This window comes from Pseudonaja textilis, chromosome 4 (assembly GCF_049901715.1).
Source record: "Pseudonaja textilis isolate UNSWEBS1 chromosome 4, rPseTex1.2, whole genome shotgun sequence".
Taxonomy (NCBI): Eukaryota; Metazoa; Chordata; class Lepidosauria; order Squamata; family Elapidae; genus Pseudonaja; species Pseudonaja textilis.
The window spans coordinates 48,730,639-48,746,391 of record NC_141993.1 but is presented as its reverse complement, the minus strand read 5'-3'; the positions used below and the strand labels follow the sequence as shown (position 1 = coordinate 48,746,391).

Here is a 15,753-nt window from a genome sequence, read left to right as displayed (position 1 = left end):
CGTTTCTTATGGAGCACGAAAGTGGGGGCTGATAGAAGCGGTTGTGCTATCGGCTGAGTACGGTAGCTGAAATAGGTAAAGGGGGGGAGGAGGAGGAGGAGATTTCACATTTAATTTTACTATTCCGAGAGAGAAAAAGCTCATGAAAACTAAAGTTTTTTAACGAGCCTGTGAGAATTCGTTTTTTTAGGACAATACTGTTGGGCTTTTCTATATATATAATTACATATATACATTGCTATCTATGTAATTGTACCATTGCACAGAATGGGCTTGCAGTGCCCGACCAAAGAATGCATTTTGGTCTTAACACCTCTTATGGATCAGCCATTGTGATCTATAAACATATGTTAATATATTGTGTGGCTTCAGCTGTGTTTATTCAGTAAGCATTAGCTTAAATATACCGCTTAGAATGATATATGGACTTAGTGAGGGAATTAACATTTTTAATTAGCTGCTCAATTAAAAAAAAAGTGACTCCAATATAGTACTGTGTGTGGTGTTAGGGTTGTTTTTAACACACATACATCCACCATCAAATAATTGCTGAGGCTCAAGTAACTCAAGGGAACCAACTTATTGAATAGCCCCTCAAGACCAGCACTTTGATCTCTCTATATGCAAAAAAAAATATATGTTGCAATAGCAGTCCTTTGTTGTGACTCTTGTTTCCAATTGTAACCATTTTAGTCTCCTGCCCAAAATAACTAGTTGTATATTGGTACTCATTTTACTCATTCACCTGTTTTCTTTGGAAGATCATGAGGAATGGGATCTTAAGTTACCGGAGAGCAAATTCCACTTGAATTTGGGGGAAAAAATTTAACAGAAAGACCTAATTCACCAGATCAACCACAGAACTAATTACCAAGGATGTGATGGAATACATTAAATTTGAAATGCTTTAATTTGAATTTTTAAACAGATTTGCAGATTAGGTTTGTGGACCAAAGTGCATCTTACACCTCAGTGATTTTTATAATATATCAGATTATAAAACAAGCTGTGACTTTTCTCTGACTGACAGTAGAAGACTAATTAATAATTACTGATTATGATTTTATAGATATATATATAAATACCCGAACAAAGCTGAATACCATACATGTAAGTACCTGCGAAAACTTAATACACACACACACACACACACACACATAAAATTATAATCAGTAATTATTAATTAGTCTTCTACTGTCAGTCAGAGAAAAGTCACAGCTATTCCTTGGAGAAGTAGGGATAAAACAAGCAAGGTGTGATATCAAAAAGCCTGTCCCCTGCCTCACTATCCACTGCCTCACTAAAATCAAAGTGCTGATGGGTACCCTTTAAGGTTTTGGATGGTTAAGGGTTCTAGCAGAATGTCTCCATCATCAATCATCTGTATAAATCTAATCTCGTGTTAGTTTATGATTCAGCATGTTGTGAAAACCAGAAAGTTGCATTAATAAATCATTCTTTTTGTTTCTGATTCAAATTGAGTTGTGTTGGGGGGTGCACAAAGGGAGGCTCAGCCAATCTCATTGTACACATGTTGTATTCTGACAACAAAGGTAATAATAATCAATTGATCATCTATTCAGATTTGCAGGTGCCTGTAGGTGGTACTACCTGAAAGTCAATAAAGAAAATGGAAAAAAAAAAAGCAACATCCAGGGTCTACAACTATGCACCCCCAACCCTGTGTCCATATCTTAGGTTTGAATTTCCCCAGGACACTAGCTATCCCACAGTTTTATAAACAAACCTATGAAGTCTCCAAAAACATTTACCTTGTTTATGTCCCTTTTTACTTTAGCTATTTATTAAGTTTAGAAATATTAGTAACTCACTAAAAACTTGGGAAACATATATCCTGCCAGGAATCTATACTAGGACTACAAGCTAACATCATTTCAGAACAAAATAACAGAGCTGGAAGAGACCCAGTCCAACCTCCAGCTCAGGCAAGAAACCGTAAACAGTTTCAGACAAATGATTGTCCAATCTCTTCTTGAAAACCTCCAGTGATGGAGCACCACAACTTCTAGAGGCAAGCTGTTCCACTGATTAATTGTTCTCTTCCCTGCACTCTTTCTAAGTCTCAACATCTTTTATATAGCATGGTGTTGGAAGAAATGTCCATCTGGGTTCAGTTCCAAGTTGTAAGAAAGACACTGGAAACATGGAGACTGCTTGGAAGGATGGTTTAATGGTGGACAGGACACATGGTTTTGAGGTCCTGGGCACAAAAAAAATGAGCACATGATTGAGAGAGGGAGAGTGATTTATACCCTCTGTTGGGCTTTGAACTTGCTTCCTATTCCTGTGGTAAGAAATGTATCCTGATTGGTTGTCAGACTTCCTTGGAAGGGTAACTGTAGGTTGTCTCGAGTCCCAGGCTTGGTTGAATCTTGCTGGGTGATGTAATAAAGGGGTGCTGGGCAATTCCTGTTCTGATGGCTTTGTCCTGGTTAGTGATTGCTCTGAGTTTTTCCTTCCTGCCCCCGATGAACTAATCCTGTTTCAATCTTTTGTCTTTTCCTATTTTAGGAATTAGGGAGCAGGAAAAAGGGAGCTTCATCTTACTTTGGAAAGTTTATTTTTAGCCTGAATCCCCTTATCTTAATGGCTCCACTTAAGTATTTCTGTGGTCAGCTTTTGTTACTTTTGTAACAGCCCTTAGCAGGCTGCTCTGAGTTTTTTTTTTCCTTTAAGCTGGTGATTCTTAGTTTTCTTTAAGGCTGGCTTGAGTTTTCTTAGCACTGTTTTCTGAGGTTTCTAGTGCTGTGCAGTGCTTGGCACTGTCCTTTTGGTGACAATGGTGACCAAAACTGGATGCAATGTTTCAAGTATGATCAATGTGACCAAGACATTATAAAGTAGTACTAATGCTTTACTTGATCTTTATTTTCTCCCTCTGTTGATGCAGCCTAGGACTGAGTTGGCTTTTTGGCAGCTACAGCTCACTTCTGGCTCACATTTAAATGATTGTCATTAGGACTCCAAGATCCTTCTCACAGTTACTACTACTGAGCCAGGTACCACCTATTTTATACCTATGCATTTGATGTAGAACTTTACTTTTTTCATGATTGAAATTCATTTTGTAGATACACCTTTTGTATCTTAAACCTACTTTCAAAAATATCCTTCAGTATGTCTAATGTTAGAATATTTTGCTTTATTTTATAATTGTAAATCGAATTCTTGTGTTCTCCTTTAATTGTAACCTTTAGTTCCTTCTACTGTCCCAATTTTTAAAATCTTATCTTGCTATGTTTTTTTCACAAAAATTCAAAACAAAAGCATTTTTCCACAGGAAAGATTCTTTATAATTAATTCCAAAATCTTATGTTAAATTTATCTGAACTCTTATTCCGTTTATTCTGAACTCTTATTCAAAAAACCCAAAACCCTTTGTTAAACACTTTTTCCCTAAGGACTGAAGGAAACTTACAGGGTGCTGTCAGACTTATCAAAGTTGAAAGTTTCTAATAGCTGAAAAGCAGTTTAACAAGCAATTTCTGAAAATGATAAGAAAAGGAAGTACACAAATTTTGTATCTTTTCAGATGTGCTGATCATAGTTTGAGCAAGATGGCTATTATCTTGTCTCCCAGAGCTCTAAATCCATTGCATACCACTTTCTTGCAGCCTCTTCATAAGGAGCAACTACCTGGAGTACTTTCAAGTCCTCTTTTTGTCCAGATTGCTTTCAAAGAGCTGGTCTACTTGATGATGTACTTGCTTTCCTTTCCACTATGGTCATTGACTCCACTTTTCACAGAGTTGCCTTCAGTCTTCCAAAGTAATATTGTAACACTCACCCTAACAACAAATTATTTAGTGTAAATTTTATCAGCAGAAATCTGATTTTACTATCAATATCAATTATAAGTTATACCAAACAGATATGTAATCAAGAAGCCAAACAGATTAACTGAACAGTGTGTGAATAAGTTATTTTATTTAGAAAGTTATTTACTTGGTATAGTGCAATAATTAAAATGCTAGATTGGCCACAGAATATGTAGGTTCAAGTCCAGCATCAGCCACAGAAGCTAATTGAATTAGTTTAGTCTACTTTTTCTCAGTCCAATTTATCTCTCAGAGTTGTAAGGAAAAACGGAAGATGGAAGCACTGTTTACATTTCCTTTGAACTTCTAAAGCAGGAGTGTCAAACTCAAGGCCCGTGGGCCAGATCTGGCCCATGGGGTGCTTAGATCTGGCCCGTGGAGCTGCTCTGGAAACTGCGAAGGACCACCCAGCAATGCCTCTACCAGAAAAAATGGAGCTTGCATCCCTCCTGAGCTCCATTTTTGCTGGCAGAGTGTTGCAGGAGGCTGTTGCAGCCGAAAACAGAGCTTGGGAGTCCATTTTTGTTGGCAGAGCACTCAGGCCAATACAGGCACCTCCAACACAAGTGATGTCAACCTCGCCCTGCCCACTTCTCCCCTCCCCGAGGTCAAAACAACCTTGATGCAGCACTCAATGAAATCAAGTTTGAAGTTCTAAAGGAAAGGTGAGATCTACATTTAACAAAATTATTAAAATAACAATGAAGGAAGATTTTATGGCTGAAATATAGTAGCAGCAGGAAAAAAAAACATTTACTGTGTGTGTTTTTTTTTATCATACAGTCCTCTTAAGAATTTCAGGCCCAGATAGGAACACCTGCTGTTTCCCTGAGGAGTTCAATATATGCTATACAATCTAAAAGCAGCTATAACTGTCGGTCCAAGATAAATTAAGGTGTTCTAGTTCTGGAATGATCATATAAACATCTGTAACAGCACAGAGGATCCTTGGATAAATCAAGAGAGGCATCTGCATGACTGACAAATAGAGAAATCAGAGTTGTTGAAGCAATTATTGAAGATCTGTGATTACTTTTTTATTGTGAAAGAGGTTTTTTTAGTTTAACTTAGAAAACTATCCACGCCTGAGGATCTTGTAATTGTAGATATCAGTTCTACCTGTTTTTATTTTGGGAGAATTAAAGACAATCACATTTTCTGCAGGTTAACAGTTATTTGTTTTTCTTGTCAGAAAATTCAGCTTAATTGACTAAAAAAAAGTTGTTTTTAAGCCAATTTATGATGCTGCAAATAATCTTAACACTGACAAAAGTTGTGGAATTCTTCCCTCCTCAGCTCATTTTCCAAGGACCATATTACAGGCTGTTCTTGTTTCAGATGGAACTACAGATGAATGTTTGGCTGTCACACAAACATTTTTCTTCAAACAAATATAACTAAAGATGCAGCCACATAACCTCTACACCAATTCAAAATACCCTTGCAAAATATTATTTAAGGGTGCTTCCTCATAATGCAATAATTCTGGTCATATCTATATCTAAGGTCAGCTAACAGCTAAATAACATGTATCATGTTATTCTTTTCACAATAGCATTTTTTTTAAAAAAAATAGATTCCTTTTCTTTGTTTTAAATAAAGGGAAATAACTATGAAAGAGAAAATTGAGAAGAAAGATGGTAGTTTAGGAAAAAATAATTCATTATTTCCTCAAAACTTTTTTAAAATATAATTTTATTAAGAGTTTTAAAAATGAGCAAAAATTAACACAACCTAAAATAGAATGAGGAGTGGGGAAAGGAAGAAATAAGAGAGAAAGCTAAAGTGCAAAAAAGAAAAAGAGAAGAACAATAGAAAAGAAAGAAAAAGGGTATAAAGAAGTGATCGGAAACCCCAGTCTCCTTCCAATCAACTGATTGGAAAGCCTTTATGGACTTATTGTGTGTACAATATAAAAAATGAACTTAGGATTCTTTGCTGATTAGATGGAATTGATTATGTGAAGAGTATCATGATATAACTTTAGAAAAAGAGGTAAATATACAGTTGTATTTACAATTGCTACAAAGAAGATCAAAAGTCATTTCATTATCTCCTCAATCCTGACTTTACTACTCACTGTGCTTATCTTCACTGACGTTTCCCCCACCATTTCCCCCCTGCTACCATCTAGTCTCATAGAGATGTTTTAAAAAATGCAACAGTGTTGTTGTTGTTTTCCAAAACAGATTCTAGATATGTTGTTACTATAACAGACATAAAATCCAAACAGTATGTAACCACTGAAACACGTGGATGTATCTTTAGAATCTTCAAACCTCTGGGGTTTTTTTTATTCTAAGGGGCGTGACCATATAAACTATATAATTAATTAAATTCAAACTTTATTTATTCGTTAACTTACTTTAAAAAAAAACCTATCCCAATCTTTCAAAACCGGAACAACAGAACGATGCAGACAGTAAATATAATTTTAGGTCAAGTTGTTTTTCTGGTCTCACCTAGTTTTTTGTCATAGGATCACCTACCTTTTTGAAATACCAGCCCCAGCAATGCCAGAGTGACCAATAAGGAAGAGATGTGATAGACATACTACTGACTGAGGGTAGAGATGAAGAGAATGTGAGAAGGCAAGAGTGACAAAGCAACAGGAAACCAACGGAGGGAGAAAGAAGAGGTGGGGAAATGTAAGAGAGTAAAAAAGACTGAGTGGATCTTGCAGATAGACAAATGAGATGGGATACAGAACTTGAGCTCCAAGCTGAATGAGAGCTTCTTGGTAAAGCAGGAGGAGCAGAAGAGCCCCACTTATCTCCAAATCAAGTTTTCACAGAGTGCTAATTCTCTTGTCTGTCAAAACGGTACTAACTCTACCCACATTAGCAAAAGTGATGGCCGCTTGTTTTTCCTACAAGGTAGGTGGGAATGGAAATGCTGGTTGGAAAGAAAACAATGTTAAGAAAAGAAACACAACTATCAGTTGTGAAGATGGAAGCATTTAATGTAGCTCCAAGGCGGGTACCTTTCTACCATTCTGGGATCCCAGAGGTATGAATGACTGCCTGCCTGCTTTGGAGACAGAAATCCACAGAATGACACATTTAGGAAGTTGCAATATTAACCTTGGACACACTTGGGAATTTTTATCATTTTCATTCCTTTAAGCTTTTACTGTCTAAGCTTTTACTACCTGAGATAAGCTCTTTTAAATAATAATGATGATTTTAAATGATATTTTCAGGTCTACTATCTGCATGCATTCAGATTTGATACAATCCTTTCAGGCAGCTTCTTGTATTACTTCTCTGCAGACTGAAGTGAGGAGATGGAAGGACAGTGAGGAATAGGAAGTAGTAAGAAAATTTCTTGCAATACCTACTACGAGAAGGTGGCATTAATTGTTGAGAAGGCGGCAATCTAATCAGTGTAAAATATCAAATAAATTACTTCAGAATTATGAAGAAGGTAAATTCATTTATAGATGAGTCTACACATCACTTTCAATTTTAAAAGGAGGGAGGGAGGGAGAAAGGGAGGGAGGGAGGAGAATGACTTCTTGGAAGTTTTGAAACTGTTACAGTCTCAAAGCTGAAAGAGGTTTCGATGTCATGAATACATAATAAAGACTGAGATAATGAAAGGACTGAAATTCTCCTGGAAATCTAGACTTGCCTGTGTGACTCACCTGTTGTGCCTTCTACTGGTATGTATAAAACAATCCCCATTCACCAAAAATTTGGTGCCTCTACTTCAGGAAAAACCATTCATGCTCAAACTCACCACGTCCACATATATGCACACATGGCACATAAGATGATAGCATCTACATTACAGTGTTGCTGACTAAATTACTAAGATGCATTAATGAATCATTCTGAACATTAATTTATTGGAAAAAGTGTGAATATTCTATTATTCTAGTATATGTGCTGCCGAAGCGAGCACTGAATATTTTATTATTCTAATCAGTCTAGTATACCTCCAATATGAAACAACTCTTCTAGTCTTCAAACTAACTCCAGAATCAGACATGAAATATTCTGGTTGAATGGCTGGCACTATTTTATAGCCTAATTCTTAAAACAAGTTATATAAATCCTTAGGATTTTCATGGTATATCCAAATTAGTTATTAGAGTCACTTGCAATGCCTACTCTTCTTTGCACATTTCTTTAAAAGTGTTTTTACCATGGCAGAAGAGTAATAGGAACAAACTCTCTAAACTCATGGAGATTTTCACTTCTAATATAGGAAGAATGCATCATAATTTAACCTTGCACATTATGTGTGCATTGTTCCCCACTGCCATAGAGTACTTTTCCATAGAGCTGTCTCGAGTGTCCAGGTTGGGAGGAGCTCCAGTCTCGGCTCTTCCAGGCTGAGCTTGAAAATTGAGGAACGCCCCCTCACCGTCACGTGGTCCTCGGGCACTCCCCAGTTTTTTGCTCAGCCTCGTGGCTAACAGGCTGTTTTTCCCTTGCTCCGGTCGTTCAGCATTCTAGGCCTCTTCTCTCATTGCTTTTCACGTGGATCACCGGCAGGCAGCGCAGGAACTCAGGTTTGAACTCCCCAGGAGTGTTTTTAATATCCGAGCCGTTTCTTTAAGGGGAGAAAACGAGCGCTTCGAGCACTCCCCCACTTCGCTTGCCGCCTAATCGCTCCGCGCGAGGCCGCTCGCTTCTGCCTGCCTCTCTCGCCTTAGCCGCCGTTCCCCCGCGAACGCCTTCTAGCCCAGGGTACGCTTCCCTGGTTCTCCCAAAGGCCCTAATCTTCCCTGGGAGTTTACTGCTGCTGGGGCTGCCTCCGTTATTTGCGGCCTCCATCTCGGGCCCCCTGTGGCATCCGCCATCTTGGGTGGGCCCTGGAACGGCCGCCATCTTGGGTGTGCCCTGAACGGCCGCCATCTTGGGTGTGCCCTGGAACGGCCGCCATCTTGGGTGTGTCCCGGAACGGCCGCCATCTTGGGTGTGTCCCGGAACGGCCGCCATCTTGGGTGTGCCCTGGAACGGCCGCCATCTTGGGTGTGCCCTGGAACGGCCGCCATCTTGGGAGTGGCCGCATGGCCGTCCGCCATTACTAGAGGCCCTTTACAGGCCGCAGCCTTAACTGACTATTAGGCAGCCTGGGATTCCCTCGCCTCAGCCTGTCTTTATTCTACCAACAGGCCTCCTGCAGAAATAGGGTCTGTTGGCCCTGCAGCCTTTTTTCCCCAGCAGGCGAAGTAGCAGCTCTGCCCCCCACCCCTTCCCCGGTCCGTCCGGCAGGGGTAGCTGCCTGGCGTTCACCTTTCTGGCTGATTGGTCTCTGGGCTAGGCCCTGGTTGCGTACCAAAACAGAAAAAATTTTTGACTAAAAGGGGGTGTGGAACGTGCGTTGGGATTCCCGGCCTCCCGTAGGCCGCATCCAGACCTGGTTTCAGCTTACATTATTCCCTTCTGCCTGCGGCCCCAGGGTCATTGGTTTTTTTCAGAGGCCTACCAGTAGGCCGCATTGCCTCCCTGACTCCTGGGCAGATCCTGGGACTGCTCAAATACCTTGCAATCCTGCCTAAGTCCCCCCAACTAAGGAGTTAGTTGCTTGCCATGTCCCTTCCCGGTTCGCCCGGCAGGGACAGCTTGGCGTTCTTCTGGCTGATTGGCCCCGGCTAGGCCCTACTTCCCAACACGTTACAGAACAATTCTGTGGCCTTGACAAAAAGGGGTGCAACACGAGCATTGGGAGTTCCAGCCTCTGCTTAGGCTGTACCCAGACCCGTTAACCACCTCCCATTAACCAAAAAATTTTTTTTTTTCCTTTTTCTCTCCTCTCCAGATGGCAGACGACAATACCTCTCGTGGCACTTCTCTGAAGGCCAAGGCCAATCCCACCACCTGCGCAAACAGGCACAGGAACCATCCAAAGCTTCCCAAAGGGATGCCCTTAGGCGACACAGGGCCCTCGAAAGGGAAATTGACAGACGCTCTCAGGAGTCAAGCTCTGTGCCCCGGGACCCTTCCGTTCCATCAACCTCCACCCATCCTCCTCTCCCCTCCCCTCCTGCTTCTGCTTCTCCCCACAGCCTGGACAGGCCCCTGAGATCACCTTGCCCATCACTGCTGTAGAACTGCGCCCGGAGGAGTCTCTCCCCATGGCGGAAATACCCGAAAACCTAATGCAGGCTATGGAGCTGGCCATCCGGCAAAGGGTAGCGCAACAGATGCAGCAGCTGGCCGGTCTGGCTCCTCGGCCCGCGCCCCGAGGCCCTAGGATCAGCGGCCTCGCATGGTCAGGCAACTCCTCAAGAGGACCTAACCTTACCTTTGGAGTTGGAGGGAATGGAGGCCCAAGAACCCGGGACCCTTCCTCTTTGGGGACGAGCAGGACCTTGACATGAGGTCCCTCATAGGCAGTGAACTCTTTTGGGAACAGGTCCCTAGAAGGGGACATGTCGGAGGACGAGGGCCTCCCTCCAGGTCAGCCCGCGTTTCTAGGGCTCTTTAAACCGCACCTATTTAGGTCCCTCCTGTTCAAAGCCAGGACCACCTCGGGTCTGAACCCCCTCCCCACCCAACCCAGCGGCGGCAGGGGTTCCTCCCGACTCTCTCTTCTCTCAGCCCGTGGCGGAAACTGAGGTGATCCCTGTCCCGCCCATATTCTCAGACATGGTTTCTAGGCAGCTGGCCTCCTCGGGCCCCCTCCCCCAACGCCCAGGACAAGCGGTTTTTTAACCTGGAACCGCAGTTCTCCACCTTGCTCGATCCCTCCCGTGGACGCAGCCCGCAGGGCCTGGTTTCCCGCTCTACTCCCAGCGACTCACTCGATGCTCTCCAGCCCGAGGACAAGCGAGCTGAACTGGCCCTGTGCCGCGCTCACCTCTCTGACGCTTGGGCAGTCAGGGCTTCCACTGCCGCGTCGTTTTTCACCAGGTCTTCCATCAAGTGGCTCCAGCAGCTCAAGCAGCATGTCCCCACAGCCAATCTCAGGGCGCACCAGGACATTGCCAAGATCCTGGCCGCAGCCGAGTTTTCGGCAGACGCCACCTTCCAGACGGCAAAGTTCTCCACCAGGGCCATTTCGTCCCAGGTTACCGCCCGCCGTCTACTCTGGCTCCGCCACTGGCAAGCGGACGTTAAAAACAAGACTAAGCTAGCAACAGCCCCCATCTCTGGGGGAAGTTATTTGGACCGGTTCTCGACCCATTCCTGGCCGAGACCCGGAACAAGCGCAAGTACCTCCCTTCCCTCTCTAGGAGGTCCGACTTCAGAGGCTCCCCCTCTCCTCGCCAGGGTTCTTATCACTCCTCCTCCTTTGCCAGATACTACCGATCCTCTCCCTATAGATCTCCCTACCGAGCGGAGCCGGATGGGTCCGGAGGTAATTCTTCCAGGAAGCCCTCCCGGGATCCGGGAGAGGTTCGCTCCGTCGTTCTCGATAATGCAATCGCCCTCAGGCGCTTGTCCCTTAAAAAAAAAAAAAAAAAAAAAGAGGAAGGAGTGCGAGAAGGCCTTCTCTACTCCGACCTTTAAACCCTGCTTGCAACAGGCTCCTACCCCAGGAGCACTCTTGTCCTCCTCACCCTGCCCTGGGCAACTGGTCGGCAACACATCTACCCCCATTCAATGCTAGCTGGGGTCCCTTCTTGCGCTCCCGGCCTCACACAGATCTCTGCGCCTCCCTCCTTCTCTCTGTCCCAGAGTTCTCCCAGGGGAATTCCCATCACGGGTCGATCTTCCCAGTTTCTTGAATCCAGGTCCCAGTGCACACCTGTTTGCCTATTTGGCGGGACTCCCTCCCGGATAGCTCCGCCTCCTCTTTAGGCCCCTTGTTGAGACATTCCAATATCCAGGGTTTTTCTCCTGTTGGGCATGCCTTCCAGCGGGTCATCGGGGTTCCAGGAGAGATTCTATACCAGACGGGCCCCACCCGCAGGACTAGCCAAGCTTTGGTATGTCCCAACCTGGACACTCGAGACAGCTCTATGGAAAAGGGCGTTGGTTCTTACCTGATACGCTTCTTTTCGTAGAGCTGTTGAGAGTGTCCAGCCCCACCCGTAGGCCGTCTGGTGGGAAACCTGGCTGTTCGACCGAGCAATCTAATATATTTTTTTCCTGAGTGTGATGAGAACAGGACTTTCCTTCTCGTCTGTGCAAAAACCTGGGAGTGCCCGAGGACCACGTGACGGTGAGGGGCGTTCCTCAATTTTCAAGCTCAGCCTGGAAGAGCCGAGACTGGAGCTCCTCCCAACCTGGACACTCTCAACAGCTCTACGAAAAGAAGCGTATCAGGTAAGAACCAACGCCCCTTCCCACCTCCACATTAAAGAATGCTTTAAAGGTAAATATTCAGTTGTCCTCTTCTGTGGTATATTAATAATAACGGGCAGCTAAATATAGGAATATTTATTAGAAATTCGAGTAGCATGTGTACATAATAGATGGTAGTTTTACTTGTCAAGTAAAGAACTGAAACTAGCCCTTCCAACATTGATATAGAAATATTAAATAAATAAATAAATCCATTACATTTAACATTTAGAAGAATTGGAGCAGATGAACTAGATTGCCATGACAGAAAAAGTTAAATTCTTCACTTTAGTTTAAAAGGGATCGAGGAGGAAAAAAAAGCTAGCTCAATTCAACAGCATAAAAACAATCCCAACAAGTCTCTTAGAGCCAGAAGAGGCATTTTAAAACCTCATGAATATTTAGCTTGTCCTCGCGTAAAATATATGACTTTGGGTAAGGATCAAGCAAAGGAGGAGCATGATTTTTTTCTGATTTATGGACCCAGTGACGGATTATTCATAGCAGAGCAGCTGTGTGGAAAGATTCATCCACTGCAAAATGTGATTGTACATCAGGCAGTCTGGGAGAATGGAACTATGACTAATGGCTACTTTACATATAAATGAGAAGGTTTGTCCTAGGTATATATACACAGAGAGAGAGAGAGAGAATGAGAGGGAGGGAGGGAGAGATACCTTACTGAAGATGCCTACTGATCTCTTTGATCTGTGTAATAATTGGGACTACAGAAAAAAAAACAACTACCTAGCTAGTCTTATTCCAATCCAAAACATGTGCTTAGAAACTAACTGCAAAGTCAATCACTCCTTTTCTGCTCAACCATGAACTGATGATATTTCAACAGATTCAGCCAAATGGAGTAAAGAACTGGCAAATCTCTTGCCTATTCTTCATTAGACCAGCCTTGGAGAGGAGCCAAGCCACATGTAATCTCACCCTAAAATTTAGTGGTCCATTCAAATACTAGCTTCAAAAAAATAACTTTTGGTGAAAATAGAAACATGATGGGGTATAACATTTTTCAGGACCAAATTATAAAGATTGTTATATTTTGCTTCATAGGCTGAAACTCTAGAATACTAATTTGAAAATAAGTACTTATGCACAATAGATTTATATCTGAGCAAAGATCATTAGTATCATTTTAAAGCATAATTTGGAATGAATCCAGTTCTGATGTTGTATTAATTAGAGCTTTTTTTTAAAAAAAAAGTATTAAGTGTCAAGGCTGTACTAGAATAGAATAGAATAGAATTAGAATAGAATAGAATAGAATAGAATAGAATAGAATAGAATAGAATAGAATAGAATAGAATAGAATAGAATTCTTTATTGGCCAAGTGTGATTGGACACACAAGGAATTTGTCTTAGTGCAAATGCTCTCAGTATACATAAAAGAAAAGATACATTCGTCAAGAGTCAAGAATCATAAGGTACAACACTTAATAATAGTCACAGGGTACAATAAGCAATCAAATCATACTAGGAAACAGTCAATATAAATCGTAAGGATACAAGTGACAAAGTTACAGTCATATAGTCACAAGTGGGAAGGAATGGGTGATAAGGAGTGATGAGAAGATTAATAGTAATAGCAATGCAGACTTTAGATTACTAGATTTAATAGCTGTATAATATCTCCTGATTTGAAAGCAGAGATTTTTAATATGCTTGGAACTGATAATAAAGGAAAGATACTACCTACTTGTTTATTGTTTGTGAGCTTTCTGAGTGCCTCCAGTTACCAATATATGATTCAAATGATGGGATAGATAAGCCCTTAATATGATCCAACAGAATTCTTGCTATGTCTTGGTTGGCCTTCTTTGTGTTATAGCTTCCACTTGAAACAGTATGTTGGACAAAATTCTTTCCATTCAGCTAGAAGCAGAGTGGAACTGCCTTCTAGTAGCTTCAACAAGCACTAGAAGTAAGCAAGACAAAATCTGGTTAAGAGGCAGTAACATTGTGAGAAACATTTCTTTTGATCAGAAATTTTCATTAGCCAGAAGGTAAACAGTGACCAGTAAGATGACGTTAATATTGATGACTTACAGTGGACTTACAGTGGATTTACAGTGGAAAGTTACCTATTCAGGTGCAGCCACAGAAGGCTATTTATCATACCTGGCTCAATCAAGCCTCTAGACACAAAGAAGGGCTTTTCCATTATATTACTGGGCATTATAGGATGTATAGAAGGAAGCAGTCTTTACCTAAGATATCCTGAGCATTAGAAGTTAGTGCATCTAAGTTATAAATGTTCTTCAGTTGTACTATAAATGCAATTAATAGTACTTATTTGCAACAAAGACATGAAAATTTTTCAGAGATGAAAAACTCATCCCAATGGCTAATTCTTCCAGTTATTTTGCGAGCAACATACTATAGAATACAGTTTAAAGACTGATAATAGGATTCAAAGGGTTTAAGGAATTGATAGACTATTTATGATCATTCCGTTTTTTATAATTGGCTTACAGAAGACAGTGAAGTGCTTAAATGAAATAATTGCATGTCGTTCCTTTTAATGTCCTGACTAAAGCAGTGTAAAGAAGGATTACTGAAAAAGTCCACTGTTAATAGATTCCATTTAATCTGATCATCAATTCAGAAAAGAATCCAGAAGCTTGGGAAAAGTTGAAAGACAAGATGGCACCATTGAAACCAGAAACTATGAAAGTAAGCTAGGAAATAGCAACTTGAGTTATTTATTCAGTAATGTCTGCTAAATGTGACAATAGTAAATAGCTGCCTGGCTTCAAGAAGTAGAAAATGTTTGAAGAGGCTCTGAAAAATGTTAACACTTTTGATAACTGAATTTTCTTGCTTATATTCTAGTCACCAAACCACTGAGCAGAAGAACTTCAGCAGTTATCCCAAACAAAACTGACTGAAAACATGAACTATTAATAAGCTAAATTGTTGGTAATGGCTGAGATGTTTAAGATTAATCTTCCAGTAAGTCATGAGCAGAAAGAGATTTTCATGTCCTCATGTGAATTTTCACATCTTTCAAGTCATGACCATGTTTTATCCTCTGTATAATTCTGGAATACCTGGGGGGCGGAGCTTGGGAAATCCTAATTGGTATATAAGTTGCATTTAGGAATTTGAATTGATAAAATATATTGATAAAATATAATCTTGTAAAAATTAATGTATAGATTATAAACAATTATTTAAAATATTTTGTTTTATGTTTTAAATAGTTATTTGTATCAATTCTACATTGAAAGCCTAGTATCATAATATTGCTGCTATTCTTAGGGGAATATTTTATTAGGGTTTTATGATGACAGATTTTAAGAGAAAAGTATTAATTCATTTTAAGAGAAATGAATTAATAAAGCAGTCAAAAGAAAGATTTGTAGCCAGGTTTTTCAATATTTGGTGACAGTTTCATTGGAAATGTAAGAAACACTCAAAATTTTCCCATATTTCATTGTAAAGATTATATAAGTACCTATTGTTTTCACATTTCATGATATAACAATGGCATAATAGGATAAGCAGTAATACCAATACATTGGATTGTATGCCTAAAGAAATTGATAACCACTTTTAGGACAGAGTTGTTATTGTTATAGTCTGAAATAATTGCTGCTTCTAAAGATTCTTCAAAGAAAACTCAAGTAAATAGATTGTAATAATCCAGTTCTTAAGT

General features: G+C 41.0%; 1 protein-coding gene and 1 long non-coding RNA gene across 2 annotated transcripts in view; one reads left to right on the top strand and one right to left on the bottom strand.

Annotated features, from left to right (window-relative positions):
* Positions 1-14,003, bottom strand: part of BTRC (beta-transducin repeat containing E3 ubiquitin protein ligase) — a 170,873-nt gene extending 156,870 nt beyond the window's left edge. The window contains exon 1 of the mRNA XM_087932840.1: positions 13,792-14,003. The gene's annotated coding sequence lies outside the window, so the exon portion shown is untranslated. The remainder of the gene's footprint in view (positions 1-13,791) is intronic.
* On the top strand, positions 13-7,210 carry LOC113436659 (uncharacterized). Its single transcript, XR_015743517.1, has 3 exons — positions 13-75; positions 2,912-3,020; positions 6,319-7,210. It is a non-coding gene; the product is annotated as an uncharacterized LOC113436659 (long non-coding RNA).
* Positions 14,004-15,753: the final 1,750 nt, after the last annotated feature.